The sequence below is a fragment of the Lycium barbarum genome, chromosome 7 (assembly GCF_019175385.1).
Source record: "Lycium barbarum isolate Lr01 chromosome 7, ASM1917538v2, whole genome shotgun sequence".
Classification (NCBI taxonomy): Eukaryota; Viridiplantae; Streptophyta; class Magnoliopsida; order Solanales; family Solanaceae; genus Lycium; species Lycium barbarum.
This window is the reverse complement of record NC_083343.1, coordinates 5,462,012-5,482,427: the sequence shown is the minus strand read 5'-3', so window position 1 is coordinate 5,482,427 and position 20,416 is coordinate 5,462,012. Positions and strand designations below refer to the sequence as shown.

The following is a 20,416-nucleotide window of genomic DNA, read 5'->3' as shown; positions in this document are numbered from 1 at the left end:
ATCTACAGGAATGTCACTATTAGGGGGCTTCACCTTAAAACCACAACTTGGACTATATCCTAATTCCTTTATGTAGTCCCTAAGCTCAAAATATGACAACGTATCAACATCAACATCTAAGAATTCTGTACAATTACCACCCTCATATCTTGGCACACCACTACTTAAATCAAATACCCCACCATAAAACCATCTCAACGTAACATAAATAACATCAGCCATACCTGAAAGTTACAAAGCAACAATACTTAACAAAACCCTTAAATTACAAAGCAACAAAACTTCTCACCAACAAGCAACATCAAAGGGAAACATATGTTTTTTAACAAAATCAGCAGCAAAAGTTACTCATTCATTTACCTCAATCTACTAAAAAAACCCTACATTAACAAACACCCGATTCAAAACCCTAGAATGCAAGCAAATAATTAAATGTGTCAAAACCCTAACAAATGACCCTACATTAACAAACACCTGATTCAAAACCCTAGAATGCAAGCAAATAATTAAATGTGTCAAAACCCTACATTTACCTCATGAATGATAGCCTTCTTCAGCAAAACAAACTTCACCAAACTTGAGAATGCAAAAACGACCCTAGAAATCACTAAGTATTACGCGAATTAATGTATGTGAAAATCGGTTGAAAATTATCAAGGTAAACAGTGCAAAATCTGTGAAAATCAATGAGAGAGAGAGAGAGAGGGGAGTGGAAATGAATTTTGTTTACGTTTAAGGGGGTGAAATGAAAAGGGAGTTAAAAAATAATGCTGATTTGGAAAATTAAAAGGCGTGTGTACAACACGTAAGATAAAAAATTGGGGGTCACTAAAAATCAGCGTTAAAAGGTCACTAAAATATTGAAAAATTAAGACTGGGGGGGTAATAAGTCATCCGCAAAGGTTGGGTGCGTCATAATTAATCTGGCTATACGTTGGGGGGGTTTTAATGTATTTTCCCATATATACTTACTAAAAAAGCTATGGAGAAAGAAAGAACTAAAAGATGCAAATCCAGATTGTCACTTAAAAGTTTAAATGGGCCCCACCTTTGCAGAGGAGTCATTTAAGAAGTGTGCAAATGAAGCACATGGCTTAGAAATTCAAGACGGACTCACACTTTCACTAAAGTCACCTAGGCACTCAATTGTCCAAGCGAGAAAAAGTACATGCATAAAACAATTGAGTACAATATTTCTAAAACACAAAAAATATGAAATACCAAAACTGCCCCTCCATGCAAACATGCATGTCGACGATCCTGATTCTCAAACCCATGCTTCTATAATCTCTGCACAGGCCCAAACACAGATGGAAATTAAGGTGGAAAAGTAATATCATGATCTTTTCTAATAAAACCAAATGTTGATGTTTAAAAAAAAATTGATGTTTAAAAAGTAAATTAAGTATGATTAAGAAGTTGCACTTTCTTAGAACTGAATTATTTCTAATTCTCGAAAATGTTACTCCTTTTCATTAGAGCTCTAGATAAAAAATCATTAGTTCTCTATTTACATCATAAGTCAAACCATTTTAAATAAATCCATATAAGATAATTTGACTAATTATAAAAGAGAACTGGACATGATGTGTCACGTCCCAAAATACCCGCTAGAAGTGATTGGCACCCAACAAACATCACCCGCCAGGCGAACCATATATCATACTCTTAATCATTTACAAAAGCACTAAAAGAAAATAAGTGCAGGTCCAACAACGTTATTAATGATAAAAATGCGAAATAGTCGCCAACCAACTCCATAATCGATTTATGAAAACCAATCAACGCTAAGATAAAAAGAATCTCTAGCCCACATCCCACGCTAAGACCATGGAGCATCTAACAGAGTTACATGAGTTTGAGTGTCGGGCATGTAAATCCAAAATAAAAGAAATAACTAGAAATAAACTGAATAAAGCTGAAATGGCAGCCTCCACGAACAATGCGGTGGCTCACCTCAGTAACAGAATCCATTCACGAAGTCTTCAATTACCAACCTCGTTCTCAACGACAGTATTTGCATGGACATGCAGGTAAGAAGTGAGTTATACATAAATATAACCCAGTAAGATCCTCGACCCGCCACTTCAAATACCCCTGGAACAAGTGTTAGAAAATACAAACACACAACAAGCACAAAAAATATTATGCACATGAATATATCATTATATAATAGCAACCAAGGTCCAAACCACTGTTTATCAAATATATTATATATCTCAACACAATTTATACTACGAACCGTCATAAGTCAACACTATGAATCCACGGCAACATACACAATGTGCCAAATATGTCAGGAAGCATACACAATGCTAAGGGAAGTATACACAATGCCCCAATATCATCAAGAAGCATACACAATGCTAAGGGAAGCATACACAATGCCCCAATATAATCAAGAAGCATACACAATGCTAAGGGAAGCATACACAATGCCTCATTATAATCAAGAAGCATACACAATGCTAAGGGAAGCATACACAATGCCCCAATATCATGGCTCACGGCTATATCACATCACAAAATAATTTATAAAGAGAGTTTTGGATTATTTGAAAATAAAATATGTGCGGTTGGCCTTAAGGACCACTGATTCTACCATGCACACGCTCGCCCCAACACATGGACCAGGCAGACAAAACATATTTTTAAAACGGGTTTTGAAAAGCAAGTACTCAAAGCTTAAAGTCTCACTTACCTCGCTAATGACAAGTTCCACTTTGCAAAGTCTAGAACACCCACCAAACGGCCTCCAATGACCTCAATCTATGCAAACATATTGATTAACAATGTCAATTATACTAGTCGGAGTTAAATCTCAATATCTCTAGCTTTCAAGCAAAGAACCAACCCTTAATATCTCACACCTTAAACCATGGATTAGAGGTAAAAGCATCTTAACTTCACTGCTCAAACATAATTAGTGAAAATCCTGCCCAATATATTAACACTAGTTTTCCAAATAATAATCAAACTGTGTAAGCAAATTAAGATGGCTTTCAAAACATGCAGCGAAACAGCATGCCGAACAGTGATTACGAATGGCCAACCCACAGTGGAATAAGCTTTTAAAGTTCTCCATAATCATTACCATATTATATGACCCTCTCATTCTTAATCAATCATTGGTTCATTATAGGTCTTCTAACTGGAAAAAAAATGATAGAAAACCAAAGCTGCATCAATAGAAAAAAATATATGGTTTTTTTTTCCTTCTTTTACGTAGCAGCTTTCTAGGTACTATTTTCTATCTAATTCCACTGTTTCACCAAATCCTTTTGTTTCCAAACCATCATTCTAATAGTGAGTAATTATTATTCCCTCATTAATGCACTTCCACAAAAGCATCACAACATCTGTAATTTAAAATTCAATGCTAACGGAACCAAGTACTCTTAATACCTGAATAGGTTAATCGTTGTTGTGCACTCTCCGTCCGTGAATCTCCCAATCTCTCTTAAGTTTACTTCTTTTCCCCTTTCTTTTCTTTTAAAAACTACAGCCAACAACTACCCTAATTTTCTACTCCATAAATCCTAAAAACTGACCAGGAACCACAATTAGACAATGGGCTTGGCCCACTCCTTAAAATTTTTTTTTTGATAAAAATAATATAAATAATCTTTAGGCTAAATTACCAAATAACCCTTATTTTAAAATTGGGTTATTACATGATGAAATGGTAAAAATTTTGTGGAGCCCACATGGTGATGATATCTGTTGCCAACAACGTGTAAAGTGAAAGCTTTCTCGTGAGAGCTAGCATACTATTCAGGGGTTCGGCCGAATCCAGTAATTTTAGTGTAAAAATCTGTATTTATCTTGAAAAAGTCATTAAATATGTATAAATTATTAATTTAGAACCCATTAATTTAAATGAATTAATCTTGAACTTACAAATTTTGAATCCTGGCTCCGCCTCTGCGTGGTGGGGCTCACGTGTAAAAAAGTATAAACTATAGTAGTATCTTTTTATCCATAAGGGAAAAGGTACATGCTCTTTAACATTTAGTACAACACAAATTAAAGCATGAAAATTGTGTAATACCATAAATGCCCCGTGTTGACGATCCTGCCTCCAAACCCACTCTTCTATATACTCCAAACCCACTCTTCTATATAGTAAGTAAATAGAAATGTAATTCTAACCAACAATCAAACTCGTGCTTTTGCCTTCCTGATCGAGTTCATACCTCTAATGTAGAAACTATATAATCTTGACTTATTCCATTCATTCACCAAGAGAGAATATATATAGGATACAATCTTGAACCCTAGTAAAACAAGGAAACTAAGATCCTAGTGAAACAAGGAAACTAACTAATATATGGTAATTATCTCCCTACAAATATGCTACCAAATAATATCAAATAATATAAAGATATTATGCCGCAATACCCCCCCCCCCCCTCAAGTTGGAGCATGGGAATCAAAAATGCCCAACTTGGAAAGCAAGAAGTCAAACTGAGTTTTGCCGAGAGCTTTGGTAAAAATGTCTGCTAATTGTGAAGATGTTGAAACGTGTGACGGAGAAATCAAACCTTCATTAATTGCATCACGAACAAAGAGACAATCTACCTTAATGTGCTTTGTTCGTTCATGGAAAACCGGATTTTTTGCGATGTGCAAAGCGGACTGACTATCACAAAACAATTTGATCGCCTTGGGATGTTGTATACCTAAACTCAACAACAGACCTCTCAGCCACTTCAACTCACAAGTGACCGCAGCCATGGACCTATATTCAGCCTCTGTAGAAGATCTAGAAACTGTGTGCTGCTTTTTTGTCTTCCAAGAGATGGGAGATTGACCTAGAAATACTAGTCAACCTGTCAACGAACGACGAGTAAGCGGACAAGCCGCCCAATCAGAATCACACCATCCCTGCAAAGTCAACTCATTGTCGGCACGTAACAAAATGCCCTGTCCTGGTGTGCCTTTCAAATAACGGACCACTCGTAAGGCCGTTTCCCAATGTTCAATCCGGGGTTCTTGCATGAATTGAGACAAAATATGAACAGAATATGTCATGTCCGGTCGAGTGACCCCCAAATAAATCAAACGCCCGACTAATCTACGGTAGACCTCCGGATCCGAAAACAAATCTCCATTTGCAAGGCTAAGTTTATGATTTTGCTCAATAGGGAACCCACTTGGCTTTGCACCTAACAATCCTGCTTCAGAGATAATATCAAGAGTATACTTGCGTTGACACAAAAACAACCCTGATGAACTACGAGCTACTTCAATACCCAAAAACTATTTGAGAGACCCAAGGTCTTTCATTTTGAAACAATTACTCAAATAGGCTTTGAAAGTTGCAAGTGCAGCGGAATCATTCCCAGAATTAATAAGATCATCAACATAAACCAAGATATTAATCTGAATATTCCCTCTAGTAAATGTAAAAAGAGAATAATCAGAATAAGATTGAAGGAAACCGTACCCTTTCAAAGCAGTCACCAATTTTGCAAACCAACATCTAGGGGCCCGTTTCAACCCATACAACGATTTGCGCAAACGACACACCAACGTAGGATCTGGACTTTCAAACCCGGGAGGGAGCTTCATATACACCTCCTCATCAAAGTCACCATGTAAAAAGGCATTATGAACATCCATTTGGTGAAGTTCCCAATTTTTGGTTGCTGCAATGGCTAGGAAGGCTCGAACAGTAGTCATCTTGGCGACCGGAACAAAAGTTTCATTGTAGTCAATCCCCGCTTGTTGATGATTTCCCAACACAACCAAGCGCGATTTGAGCCGTTTCACATCTCCATTTGACAAAAACTTTGTCTTGTACACCCACTGATTACCAAGTGCTTTCTTACCCCGAGGAAGATGTTCAAAAGTCCATGTACCATTGTCTTCCAATGCACGTATCTCTTCTTTCATTGAATGTCTCCAACCTTCGTGTTTCATGGCTTCTTTGAAGGTCTTAGGATCCTTACCCGAAATAATAGCTGAGGATTGATTGTTAACAGGAGTTGTAGGGGACGGACTATTAGCAAAAACTGAGTGTGTCACATAATCACGAAGCACAACATAGGGAAATTTCTCCCGAAAACCACGCCCCAAGCCACCTTCCACATTCATGACTGGGGTATGGTGTTGCTGAAGCGATTTTCGGGAATTGTAGCATTACCAAAAAATCCCGTAATATCCTTCCATTGATCGGAAGTAAACTGATGACCGACGGCAGCGTTATTTGATGCGTCCTTGAAATGAGTAGGCGTGATATAGTCCTCGGGTCGGTCTTGAGGACCGAGAAAATAGGGAGAATTAGACTCAATTTTGGGTGGTGGTGGGGAGGTACGGCGTCACCGGCCATGGAAATTTACGATAAAGAGAAGAAAAAAAACGTGTAGCCTGATACCATGTAAAGAAATGGATCATGGGCTTAACTCAACCTCAAAAGCTAGCTTATGAGGGGAGGATTGCCCAAGTCCATATAAGGAGACCACTCATCTCATTAACCACCGATGAGGGACTTTTTTTCATTCTTCAACATCTAATGAAATGCTATATTGAAAATTAGACTCCCTCTGTTCCATAAAAATTATCTTGCTTTTTTTATTAGTTTGTTCCAAAAAAATTTAACACATTTTTATATTTAAAAATAATTTAACTTTATAAAATAATTTATAATTACATAAATATTTAAGACTTATTTTATATTACACATTTTAAAATTCTCTTTTTATTTTGTTAATTTTGTATCAAGTTAAATTAATTAAAAAACAAATCGGGACGAAGACAATAACATTACCTCAAAAGACTCACAAGAATATTAATGGAGTACACGTTCCCATTGTCCCACATGCTGTTCACTGTTTGTGAGTCTTCAGACAATTACTGCTAGAAATTTGATCCAAATACACACACAACCAAGAATTCGTTTTCCCAAAAATTGCCACGTAGCCTCTATAGACTCTTCCATGCAACAGTGCTTGCGCATATATATTAAGAATAAATCTAAAGTGAAAGGTGGAAAAACATTTGGTGAAAGCCAAAGAATTTCCCCAGCAAAGAAAGGTTAGCCCATAAAGAAATAAAATGAGGCAAAAACAGAGAGTTTAGGGATTTTCTTTACAAGGGTGGTTGCCCCTCTCTGTTTACCCTATGATTTTTCAAAAAAAGAATCATAAATCAACAACCCTTGGATTCATGTTAATTTTCTTGGAAATTACTTAATCTTGGAACTTGGAAAACATCATGCATTCTTTCTTCAACTTCAACATCTATATCCTTACCTCTGTTTTTATCTCTGTTTCTTGATTTCTCCTTTTTGATCCATAATAATAATAATAATAGAGGCAGTGATGATTAATTATGGGCTAACCGGGTCGGGCATAGAGACTATCCGACCCGTATCTTGGCTTGGCAAATCACCTTTGCAGCCATGGCGTGGTCGCCTCTCTTTTGCATCGATCTCTTTGCACATCTGAGCCTCTACTTACTGAAATACACATCAACTAATACTTTTTGTTTTTGTAAATTTATTATTCTCTCTGTCCCAATTTATGAACGCTTTACTTTTTAGTTTATTTGTTAAAATTTCGTGTCGATCCCATATAAATTGGGACGGAGGGAGTAATTACTTTTTGCTCCAAAGTTTCAGCTTAAGCTTCGGTGGCTTCACTCTTTTTGGTATGCTTATCCTTTTGTTTTCATAGGTTACACAATATTCTTCTGGCTTTAAAATATTTATCGCATTTTTTATTTACATTTTTCTTGAGAAAATATTTATAAGAATAGTATTTTGACTATTTTATCTCTTAATATATTTTATTATGTTTTCTTTTAATATATATTTACTCCATTAATGATGAAATTTTTTAGATGTTGGTATGTTTACTTATAAAATCAGTTCATTGATGTATTTAATACAAGAGTAAAATGAGAAAAAGCGATTTAATTTTATCTTGGGTAAAATGAAAGTATTTTTAGTTTTAATTCAAACTTTTTCCTGATTTGTATGCAAAAATTTTGCTTTAACATTTTGCGTGCTAATATTCATTTTTTTGGTATGGAAATCAAAGAAAAAGAAAGACAAATGAAAAGTAAAGATACTTATGCTTGATATTTTTAGTTCAATTTGAGAAATCTGAAAAGAAGGCAATTGCAATAAATTAGAAAACCTAATATTTCAAATGCATTGCATCGATGAATAAGTATGTATTTTAAATACTTTATAACACCAATATTAATATGTCTTATATGTACATTGTATTTTAGTAAAAAGATTAATTATATAACCAAATTATACATTCAAACATGTTATATCTTTTTTTTTTTTTTTTTCCTCTCTCTGAATCTTCGAGGGGAAGACCAAAAATTCCCTTCCCAAATACACTCAATCTTTTAGCATTTTTTTATTACTCTGGATGGAGAATAAAATTATAACCCAGCATTAGCACCAGTGAAGTGAGATAAGAAAGAGGACGGCCCATTATGATTAAGTCCAGGCAAAACTGGGCTTCGTTCAGGCCCATGCCAAAGAAAAAACCCAACTAGCAAGCTATTTCTCCCACATCGAATGCAGAAAGCTTCTTAGCTGAGTTTATATGGCAGACATTCATACCTACACTTGTCCCTTCGGGGACATCCGATAAAATTGGAATGATACAGAGAAGATTAGCATGGCACAAATTGAGAAATGATCTAAATTTTTTTTCCAATCATTTTCTTTGTTTTTGGTTTTTTTTTTTTTACTCATCATGTTCTGTCAAAATTTTAACCTAAGAGCATGGCCTCTGCACAAGGATGACACGCACAAATCGAGAAATGTTTCAAAAAAAAATTCCAATCATTTTCGTTGTTTTTGCTTTTTTTACTCATCATGTTCTGTCAAAATTTTAACCTAAGCTAGCAATGTTGGGCTTGAAGATCTAGCTCAAAGAAGATTAGCATGGCCCCTCATCAAGGATGACACGCACAAATCGAGAAATGATCTAAAAAAATTTTCCAACCATTTTCTTTGTTTTTGCTTTTTTTTTTTTACTCATCATGTTCTGTCAAAATTTTAGCAAGGATGACACGCACAAATGGAAAAATGTTTCAAATTTTTTTTCCAATCATTTTCGTTGTTTTTGCTTTTTGTACTCATCATGTTCTGTCACAATTTTAACCTAAGCTAGCAATGTTGGGCTTGAAGATCTAGCTCAAAGAAGATTAGCATGGCCCCTCGTCAAGGATGACACGCACAAATCGAGAAATGATTTAAAAAAAATTTCCAACCATTTTCTTTGTTTTTGCTTTTTTTTTTTACTCATCATGTTCTGTCAAAATTTTAACCTAAGAGCATGGCTCCTGCGCAAGGATGATACGCACAAATCGAAAAATGTTTCAAATTTTTTTTCCAATCATTTTTGTTGTTTTTGCTTTTTTTACTCATCATGTTCTGTCACAATTTTAACCTAAGCTAGCAATGTTGGGCTTGAAGATCTAGCTCAGAGAAGATTAGCATGGCTTGTGCGCAAGAATAACACGCACAAATCGAGAAATGTCTAAATTTTTTTTCCAATCATTTTATTTGTTTTTGCCTTTTTTTACTCATCATGTTCTGTCAAAATTTTAACCTAAGCTAGCAATTTTGGGCTTGGAAGATTTAGCTCAAAATGGAATTGTTCGGAAGAGAACATGTGTTTCGGCACTGCACAAATAAGATTCAGTTATATATTATAATATATATGTAATAAGATTCAGTTATATATTATAATATATATGTGATTTGTCTAAGCAATTTTTGAGGTTTTCAATAGGTCAATACCAAGATTTGCTTTCTAGCTTTTACTGATGCGAGGATAATTTAGAAAATTTCCTCTTTCAAGCTTCCTTATAGGCAGAAGAGTTACCAAAGGTACAAATAACCCGATTTAGCCAGTGAGAAGCATGTCCGCTTTCGATTCAATATCTCGATTCAATATCTCTATTAACACCTGGAAAATTATGTCTCCATAGTAGCCTGCCCTATTTATTCCCGAGGGATAGAGGTGAGAGGAGGCTAAGTTAGCCAAAGGATAACCCATAGACTTCTTCTTTTTAAATGTGAATATGCATGTCAAATGCTCTCCAACATTGGGTAATGAGTCCTGTGAACATATAAATTTAACACTTGATAGATAGTGTTAAAATTTGGAGCAATACTTGTTGTTGTTGTGTGCGTTATTTGGTGTTAAAAATTAAAGTAAAAGAGGCAACTCGCTAGTTGATAATCGAATACTCAGAAATTGTCATTAAAAAAGAAGTTTGTCATCAATAGATAATAGCCAACATCACTAGTTGATAGGCTACAACAATCGTGGTCATTGATGCAGCTCATAAGCAAATCGATACGAACAATATTCTTTTCCAAGTCAGATGTTATTTATTGCTATATTATTAATATTTGTATCACAATTTTTACTACAAATATGTGTTGCGATCTAACAATCTCCTAACCTAGATTGGGGTGGTCAATGAATTCACGTTCATGGAATGGATAACACTTATATTTTATTTTTATTTTAAACTTCGAACTTTCGCTTATAAAAATAAAGAATATTTTGATGTCCACACGATCGAAGGATGATTTACATCTCTAGCCCAAAGTCTGTTAAAACAAAGAGAGAAAAGGGACGGGTTTCATTAGTTGTTGTTTTTGCCCTTATGGTACTTTCTTATGTTTCCCAAATCACATGTGGTGATGTGGGTGATGTTCCCCTGAATATGAAGATCAAGTTGTCTACTATTATTTCACAAAATTAGACGCGTTATTTTCAAGAAAGTAGTTATAATAAATAAATAAATAATAAAGTTGTAATCTTTAAATTATTTGAGTGCAAATTATATTAATAGTTTATTTTAGCCAAGCTTTTGGGAAGTTAAAGCAAAAATTAAAGTGTTAAACCAAATTCTTAGGGAAAAATAAAGTGTTTTGACTAGTAGTAAAAAATATTTTCCAGAAGCTCAAAAAACTTTTTTTGGGAAGTACTTTTGGAACTTATACTGGATTCAAATTGATGCTCTAATATTGGGAAATATGTTTTTTAAATTAATTAATTAAACACAGATTATTACTTTTCAAAAGTACTTGGTCAATCAAATTAGACTGAAGTTATCGACAGACTCTTCAACTTATTCGTGTATTCCACTTAAACCCTCCAACCGAGACTTGTACCATCTGAACCCTCAAAGATCACTTTTGTTGTGCTATTTAGAAAAGAAAAGGACTTGCCAATCAGAAAAATATACTGACTCCGTCTTAATTTATGAACTATTTTCGCTTTTTGAGAGTAAATTTGACGAAATTTTAAAGTTAAATTAGATTAGATTAATTTAATATTTTAATATTAAAATTTATATATTTAAAAACTACATGAAAAGTATTATAAATTATAATTTTTCTCTTATAAATTTTGGTGAAAAATATAATTTAAAATATTGATCAAAATTTATATAATTTTTTAACTTTTAAGAAATAAAAAATATCATATAAATTGAGATAGAACGAATATATCCAAGTGAAATGTCACCTCGTAAATTACCATTTACCTCAAAAGCATCACAAGAGCATAAATGGGGAACATGTTTCCATGTCCCACGTGCTGTTCACTGTTTCTGAGTCAGACAATGACTTGAATTTGATCCGAACACACACTATCCGACCCGTATCTTGGCTTGGCAAATCACCTTTGCAGCCATGGCGTGGTCGCCTCTCCTTCGTCCGATCACTTTGCACATCTGAGCCTCTATTTACTGACAAACTTCTTGTTTTATGAATTTCACAGCTACGTTTTGCTCAAAAGTTTGCTTTCTTTCACTGTAAGTGTGGCGAACTGATATGATTGCTACGAGAAAAGGCCATAAATAGTCACTTATTTATGAAACTAGATATAAAATAATTCCTTAAGTATACACTTATCGATATTAATCCTTTAACTATTTAAAAATTTATTAAATTTAGTCTCCGTCTATTTTTTATACAAATGACGTACAAACTCATAAACCTCCATGAGATTAATGTTAAATCATTCCTCAAACCTGTCTCTCCTTCTCTCTCTCTCTCCCCGCTTCTTTTTCCTCAAGTTCATTCTTCAACGTCAACTTTTTTCCTCAAGTTCTCTCTCGCTTTTCATAACTGACGGAGTCCGTCAGTTTTGTAAAAAAAAAATGAAAAATCGACAGACTCCCATCGGTTTTTTTTTTTTGACAATTAAAGAATGAAATGTACGAACTTGGAATCGAACTCGAGTATGTTCCTTGACATTAAAGGGCTTTACCACTAGACCACTGATATTCTTTGTTCACATACTTACATTGATTTAATTTATACTGTTTTTTCGCTCTAAAAACCGACGGACTCCTTCGATTTTTTTTATAAAAAAATTAAAAATTAAAATAAAAAATCGACGGGCTCCATCAGTTTATTTTAGAAAATAATTATATTTTTTCGCGGATTTTTGCGCAAAAAATAACCGACTCAGTCCATCGGTTTTCTTAAAAAAGAAGATTTAAAAAAATTATTGAAAAAACCGACGGAATCCGTTGGTTTTTCTGTCAGTTTTTGCCAGTTTTTTAGTAATGTTTGAAAAGAATGGTTACAGAAATTGAGTGCCTGAGTTTATTTTTTTGAATTTCAGAGACTCGAGAGTCACACCAGTGCCAGAATGCTGTATTTTTTTATTTTATTTTATTTTTAACAAGAGGAACTTGAGGAAAAGGAAGCGGGGGGAGAGAGAGAGAGACAGGTTTGAGGAATGGTTTAACATTAATTTCATGGAGGTTTATGGGTTTGTACGCTGTTTGTATAAAAAATAGACGGAGACCAAATTCGATAAGTTTTTTGAATAGTTAAAGGACTAAAACCGGTAAGTATATAGTTAAGGGATCATTTTAGACCTACTCCCATAGATAAGGGACTATTTATGGCCTTTTCTCTGATTGCTACTCTGAAAGTTATTCTTACTAACAAATGTTTTTCATGGAAAAACATTTTTTTAAACTGTTTTTAATATTTGATGCGGGTGAAAAATATATTTTGTAAAATATTTATAGTATTAGATTAATAATAATATTACTTCCTCCATCACAATTTATACAAAAGTTGACTGGGTTGGGGAAACTTCAAAAAAAAAAAAAACGAAGTGAAGGATAAACGTGTATACATACGTATTGAATACTCTATCAAATGATTAATGACGACCCGAATCCGAATTTTTTCTATAAAAAATAGAAGAATTGTTATGAGTCGATTTTACATTATTGTATACGTCATTAGTCCGATCTTTTAGGAACTATCCGTAATAACGAACTTGCAAAAAGGATCTATTTATTATAAAGAGATTCATCGTTTTTTACCCTGCTTCAACTTAATTGTTATTTGAACAAGTAAAAAGTTATGTCTTGATCCGAGTGGGGATAGCATTTCTCTTCTACATGTCCATAGAGTTTTGAAAAGTTCAAATATCTCAGAGATAGATAAAAAGGTAGGAATTTCTCGAACAAATTGCACTCCTTCGTATACGTCAGGAGTCCATTGATGGGAAGGGCAAGAGAAGGCTTGAACCCAATTTCTATGGTAATAAATATGAGCGCAATTGAAATTCCTGAGGAATTATATACTTGTGTATTGATAAGACCGTTTACTACTTCTTGAAGCTCAATCTCTCCCCCAGATGAATCATATAGCCAAGAGAAATCACGAAAAAAGAATAGAAAAGCTTGCCTCACTCATGAGTAAATATTTCACAGTAGCCTCGTTAAACCGTACATCTTTCTTGGTATATTCAGATAATAGGTAGAGCATAAACTGAAACATTCTGGAGTTACAAAGATAGTTATTAAATTGTTAGCACCACATAAAAACATTCCCTAGAGTAGTTGTTAATACGAATAAGAGAAATTATGTTATAGTCATTTCTGTACATCCAATGTACTCTACCGATAGAGGAATAGCTTTCCTGTTATAACGGGTAGTTCAAAAGAATTTCCCGTCAACAATTTGTTCTGACTCAATTTTATAGATTCTTCGACAATTTTTATATTAATAAATCTCACGTATTTGGTAGTAATTCACAATATGTGAAAAAAGTTGAAGAAAATCATAGTTAAAGAAAAGGTTGTTTGACTCTCTAAACTGATCAACATTCGTATGAATTGGGACGGAGAGAGTAACAAATTAGATATTATTTAATGAAACTCTTGAGTATTGATATTACATAATAATGTTGAAGCAAATTATAGGAAACTAAACGCGACAGATAATTTCTTTAAAAATGACTTGCTTAAAGAAAATCATCCTTTGTGCGGTATTCATTTTCTGGATTTAACTAATCTTGATTAGTGCCAGAAATTTTTTGACTCAAATTTTTTGGGTAAAGTTGAAGATTTTTGGATAAGGATGAAGAGCTATTTATTATTAGAGGTATTAAATAGATGGGTTGAATTGGACAGATTTAAATAGGCTAAACTAATAAACCCTTCAAAAGATACTTGAACTGAAGTGAATTTTGATCATGTCAAACGCACTCATATGCATTTGTAAGTGCATGCAAGCCCAGGTAGGAACGGAACCGTGAATCTAACATTTTTTTTTTAATACAAAGTAAAAACTTTACTCCCTAAATCCTTTACCTCAACAATTTTCAAATGTTACTTAACCTCTGAAATGAACTTCAGGTGGGAGTAAGCCCGTTAAACGGTTGGGACCGGCCCGAACCGGCAACCGGATATAAAACCTGCCGGTTGCCGATTAACCGGTTCCAAACTTGGAAACTGGAACCAGCCGGTTCAAACAATTAAAAAATCTTTTTTTTTTGTTTTTTGTATAGTATATGTATATTATAGTATTTTTTAGTATATTGTAGGTATATTTATATATGTTATATAAGTTTATAAGTAAAGTTTATATATTTACTAACTAACAGCATATATATATATATATATATATATATATATATATATATTAAGTTATATGCTTAAGTTATACTACATATACCTAAATATACTAAGATACTATAACTTAAGTTATTTGTAACTTAAGTTTTTTCTTAGTTTATAAATTCCTATTTTATAACTTAAGTATATTTATATTATAAGTATATTCTTAGTATATTTTAGTTAATTTTCAAGTACAGAAATTTCTATTTTTTAATTTAAGTAGATGTATATTATAAGTATATTTTTAGTATATTTTAGGTATATTTCTAACTTAATATAAGTAAAAATATGAACACAAGTAAATAGAAGAAAACTCAATGAGTCATATATTTTATTCATTCATGGATAACATTTATTTGCAAGTTGTAGTTTTTTTTAACTTGCAAATACTACATGAATTACAAAAAAGTAGTAGAATAATAAAATCAAAAAGTGTCAATCATTCGGCTAATATCCGTCATATCATATTCGGTCATGCAGATATCTTCAAAGTCTTCCATTTGGTCTATTTCACTTGCTATCAAATCTACAATCTCTTCCTCTTCGCCTCCCACAACTTCTGAGTTTTGGTTGCGTCGCTCCGATCTAATACAATCGCGAATGCAAACTAGTACTTGAAAGCTAAATCTGGATAGTAAGTGTCTATGATCTCCAATTTGTTGTCTTCCTTGGCTAAATGCACTCTCCGAAACCACAGTTGATATTTGAACCGTAAGGATATCTCGAGTCATTCTTGAAAGTACCGGATGACTCGCCTTGTATCACTTCCACCATGCTAAGACGTCCAAATCATCTAGTTGGTTGATATCCATATTTGGCTGCATCAAATAAAGGTGATATTCATCAAAGTTTAAATTATGAGAAGGAGTTGGATGTGAATGTAAAACTTTTAAATTCAACAAACCCGACAAGTCCTTTTTGCTACTTTGAGAAGTACTAGGGATGGAGCAAAGGGTGTAGCACTTTCTTCCAAATTAGAATAATGACTAAAAAAATTTTAAAAATCGGCATCAATCGCGAGCTCGGCATGATCTAAAGATGGTTCGACTTCCTCGTCAATTTCTAAATAGTTATAAATTTGACCAACCAATGCTCTAGTATAAGACTTTTAAAACAAGGATTTAAAAGAGAACCCAATATAAATAAAGTTGGGATTGGAAAAAACTACTTCTTAAATTTTGTTGTCATATTAAAAATAGTCACTTGATAACCGGATTTATCTTTATACTCATGTAAAACTCTAGCTATTTCCGCTAAGTAGACTAAAATTTCGATTACCGTGGGATAGAATTATCTAGAAAAAACAAGAGTTGCATTATAAATTTTTTATAAAAGTTCAATGCATTCCTTAACATCTTCCCAATAGGTAATATTTAACCAATCATCACTATCCGTATTAAAATAGTTGTGAACTTGTTGTAGGAAAATCCTATAATCATATGCTTGTTGTAACATAATGTAAGTGTAGTTCCATCTAGTGTCAACTTCTACTTGACTTTTTCTTAGTCTAAGGCCATTTTGCACACAAGAATTCTTAAAATCTCTTATTTTTTGCCTATTAACATTAGAAAAAAAAAAAGCAATCGCATTTCTAACCTTTAAAAGCAACCGCATTTCTAACTTTTTGAATAGAATCTTCAAAATAGTCAAGACCATCTCAAACAATCAAGTTTAAAATGTGACAATTACATCTCACATGAAAAATATTTTTTAGCGGAGGGTTTAATACCCTTTTTAAAAGACCAACCGCTTTTGTATTATTCGAAACATTATCTAAAGCAATACAAAGTGTTTTTCTATAAATGTTAAAAAAATTCATAATAGTTGACATTGAATCAGCTAAAAATTTTTCGTCATGACGACCTTTCCCTTCATCATATAAAAAAGCTATAATTCACCCAATTATCATCAACCGATTACATGCAATAGCAAAAAAATCTAACTAAGACCCAAATCGGTGATAAGAGAAACACTACAATTTACAGAATTAAATACATGACGCAAATAAAATCTATATTTTGTATATAAATTTATAATATATGCTCTACAAGTACTTCTAGGAATTCCCTCAAACATTGGATTGTAACAACATTGAATATAAATAACAAACCCTAAACCTGAAGGAAAGAAAAATGGTAAACAATCATAAACTACCATTTTAGCTATTTCTACACGCTCTTTTTTCTTGTCATAGCTAAAATTTCTACGGGTTCGTGGGTCTATTGTTTGTTGAATACCCCCATATTTGAGCCCGTTTGCTCTCCCCAAACATCTCTATGTTTACCTTTCATATGATTCGTTAGTGAACCCGTTTCACCATCCGTAGTAGTTTGTTGCCTAAAAACAAATTGTTGTTTACATAAATTACATGTAATTGTTTGTCTTTCCTTATCATTAGTCATAAATTTTCAAATTCTAGCGGTTGACCTACGATTCTTGGCGGTTTATCTTGTGTATGGGATTGGGCAGGACCTGTATCTCCTATGGAATTTTCGGAGGCTTGTGTTTCATCATCATCATCATCATCATCATCATTAATTTCATTAAAAGTTCCGGTATAGTGTTGTTGCATTATCTCATGATCTAAAAGTGGATTATTTCCACCAATATCAATACCTAAATTAGGTGTTTCGTTCACAAATGTTTCCTCATTAAACCTACCCCTATTAATACCACTACTACCGGCACCATGTCTGAATCTCTTCGACATTATTAAATAGAATTAATTTAAATCACACTCAAATAAATCACAAGAAAATAAATTGTAACAAATTAAATTGCTAGAATTAAATCACGTAAATTAAATAGCGAAAAATAAATATAGAGTTGGAACGAAGGTATTAAATTGCCGGACTAATTTTCACCAAAGTGAAGGCGGCTAGAATTGCAAATCCACCAACGCTTTGGAGCTACTTCGGATTGTTGCAAAATCGCCAACTCCACCTATAAATTTTTTTATAATTGCAAAATTAATAATTGAAACTAGAATAAAACTTTATATTATTTAATGGAGAGAAATTTAAAGTGACTAATTATTGCAAAGTAGCTATAATTGAGAGAAATTGAGAGAAAGAAAAGAGTGAATTGTTGTGGATTAAAATTGAAAATGGAGAGAGGTTTATATAGGGGTAGGGGATAAGTTAAAGTGTAAAAAAAAACGTTGGGGGAGGGGGGGGGGTTGGGGGGCCAAAAGGGGTGTTTTGAGCCATTGGCAACTGCCGTTTTTTGTGGGAGAAAGCGATTGCAGATGCACTTGAATGTCATTTGGTTCATATTGAAGTGACATATTAACTTTTGTAGAGATTAAAAATTGAAACGATAAAATTGAAGAGATTAAAAACGACCAAACATTTAACAAAGTCACATATTTTAATAACGGAAAAAGGTCAAATATATTCCACTATTTTGTTTTATTAGCTAACTTTATGATTCATTACACATTGTAGCTAAATCTAGCTTTGCCGTCTTCAAACTTAACAAAATACACGTAATTGATGGAATCTCCCAAATTGACCCAAAATATCCAATTTAACTAAAATAACGCACTCCCTCTTTTAACCCGCCCCGACCCAAAAGCTCACAACATGGGTCTTCAGATTTATCATCTTCTGCATAAAAAAGCTCAAAAAAATTTAATCCAATCCCTTCAATTCTCTAAGAAGAAGCGTACTTTCTTTTTAGTTTATCTAAAAAAGAATGTCATTGTTTCATATTTAGAAATAATTTAACCTTATGAGATGATTTACAACCACACATTTTATGGTTTATTTTGGATCACAAATTTTAGAAGTTTTTATTTGTTTATTTTAAACTTTAGTCTTATCAAATGGTGCGGAGATGGCAGTCAACTTCCATAAACTCTTGAACGAAAAAGGGGACCGAGACATGGTGTTGGGAGATTTGGAGTACTCTGATAGGCGTCGCAATTTTGGATATTGTAGGAGTATAAAGGTTGAGGAGATTAAGGTGTTGTTCGTCGGATGCGCAAGGCAAGAGTGACTCGACCTAACAAGATCCCTAGAGAATTTTGGAAGAGTGCAGGCAAGGTAGGCTTGGAGTGGTTGACTGGGTTGTTTAATGTCATTTTCAAGACGGCGAAGATGCCTGAAGGATTGAGGTGGAGTACAACGATTCCTTTGTACAAGAACAAGGGCGACATTCAAAGCTACAACAACTATAGAGGTATCAAGCTGCTAGGCCATACAATGAAAGTATGGGAAAAGATGCTGGAGATGAGAGTAAGGAGAGGCATGTCTATTTCAGAGAATCAGTTCGGATTCATACCGGGGCGCTCTATTACAAAAGCCATTCATATTGTAAGGAGATTGGTGGAGCAGTATAAAGAGCGGAAGAGGGACTTGCATATGGTATTCATCGACCTAGAAAAGGCTTACGACAAAATGCCAAGAGAGGTTTTATGGAGATGCTTGAAGGCTAAAGGTGTACCCGTTGCGTACATTAGAGAGATACAGGACATGTATGATGGAGCCAATGTCAGGGTAAGGAAAATAGGAGGAGACTCGGAGCATTTTCCTGTTCTGATGGGATTGCATCAGGGATCAGCGCTTAGCCCCTTTTTATTTGCCTTGCTGATGGATGTATTAACGCGACAAATCCAAGATGAGGTGCCTTTGTGTATGTTATTTGCGGATGACATAGTCGTCTTGATTGACGAGACTCGCAGGAGAGTCAACGCTAAGCTGGAGGTTGGAGATAGACGTTAGAGTCTAAAGGATTTAAGTTGAGTAGGACCAAGACAAAGTACTTGGAGTGCAGGTTCAGTGGCGTACCACATGAGGCTGACGTGGAAGTGAGGCTTGGTACCCAGGCCATCCAAATGAAGGGAAAATTTAAGTATCTTGGGTCTATTATACAAGGAAATAGGGATATTGACAACGATGTTACACATCGTACTTGTGCAGGGAGGATGAAATGGAGGCTCGCTTCCTGAATGCTGTGTAACAAGAAAGTACCACCAAAACTGAAAGGCAAGTTTTACAAAATGGTGGTTAGACCGACTTTGTTGTACAGGGCGGAGTGTTGGTTAATAAAAAACTCTCACGTTCAGAAGATGAAAGTCGTTGAAATGAGAATGTCACGATAGATGTGTAGGCACACTAAGAGAGATAGTAGTAGGAATGAAGATATTCGGCAAGGTGGGAGTGGCATCGGTGGAAGATAAAATGCGGGAAGCGAGGCTGAGATGATTTGGGCATGTGAAGAAGAGAGACACATATACCCAGTGCACAGGTGTGAGAGGTTGGCTATGGGCCGTTTCAGGAGAGGTAGAAGTAGGCCAAAGAAGTATTGAGGAGAGGTGATTGGACAGGGCATAGCGCTGTTTCAGCTTACTAAGGACCTGACCTTAGATAAGAGGTTATGAAGGATTCAGATTAGGGTAGAAGGCTAGTAGGTAGTTTCGCTTATTCTTTTGTACTAGTAGTCATAGTCTTGCTCATTCGTTTATTGCCCTTTGACTTCTGCTTATATT

The 20,416-nt window shown here is 34.2% G+C and overlaps 1 non-coding gene and 3 pseudogenes across 1 annotated transcript; all 4 read left to right on the top strand.

Moving 5' to 3' along the window:
• The first annotated feature begins 8,595 nt into the window (after nucleotides 1–8,595).
• Nucleotides 8,596–8,677, top strand: LOC132604705 (U6 spliceosomal RNA; annotated as a pseudogene).
• Nucleotides 8,678–8,861: 184 nt separating this feature from the next.
• Nucleotides 8,862–8,970, top strand: LOC132604714 (U6 spliceosomal RNA; annotated as a pseudogene).
• A 159-nt stretch (nucleotides 8,971–9,129) lies between these two features.
• On the top strand, nucleotides 9,130–9,238 carry LOC132604716 (U6 spliceosomal RNA; annotated as a pseudogene).
• Nucleotides 9,239–9,417: 179 nt separating this feature from the next.
• Nucleotides 9,418–9,523, top strand: LOC132604712 (U6 spliceosomal RNA). The gene has a single exon (XR_009568817.1). It is a non-coding gene; the product is annotated as a U6 spliceosomal RNA (small nuclear RNA).
• Nucleotides 9,524–20,416: the final 10,893 nt, after the last annotated feature.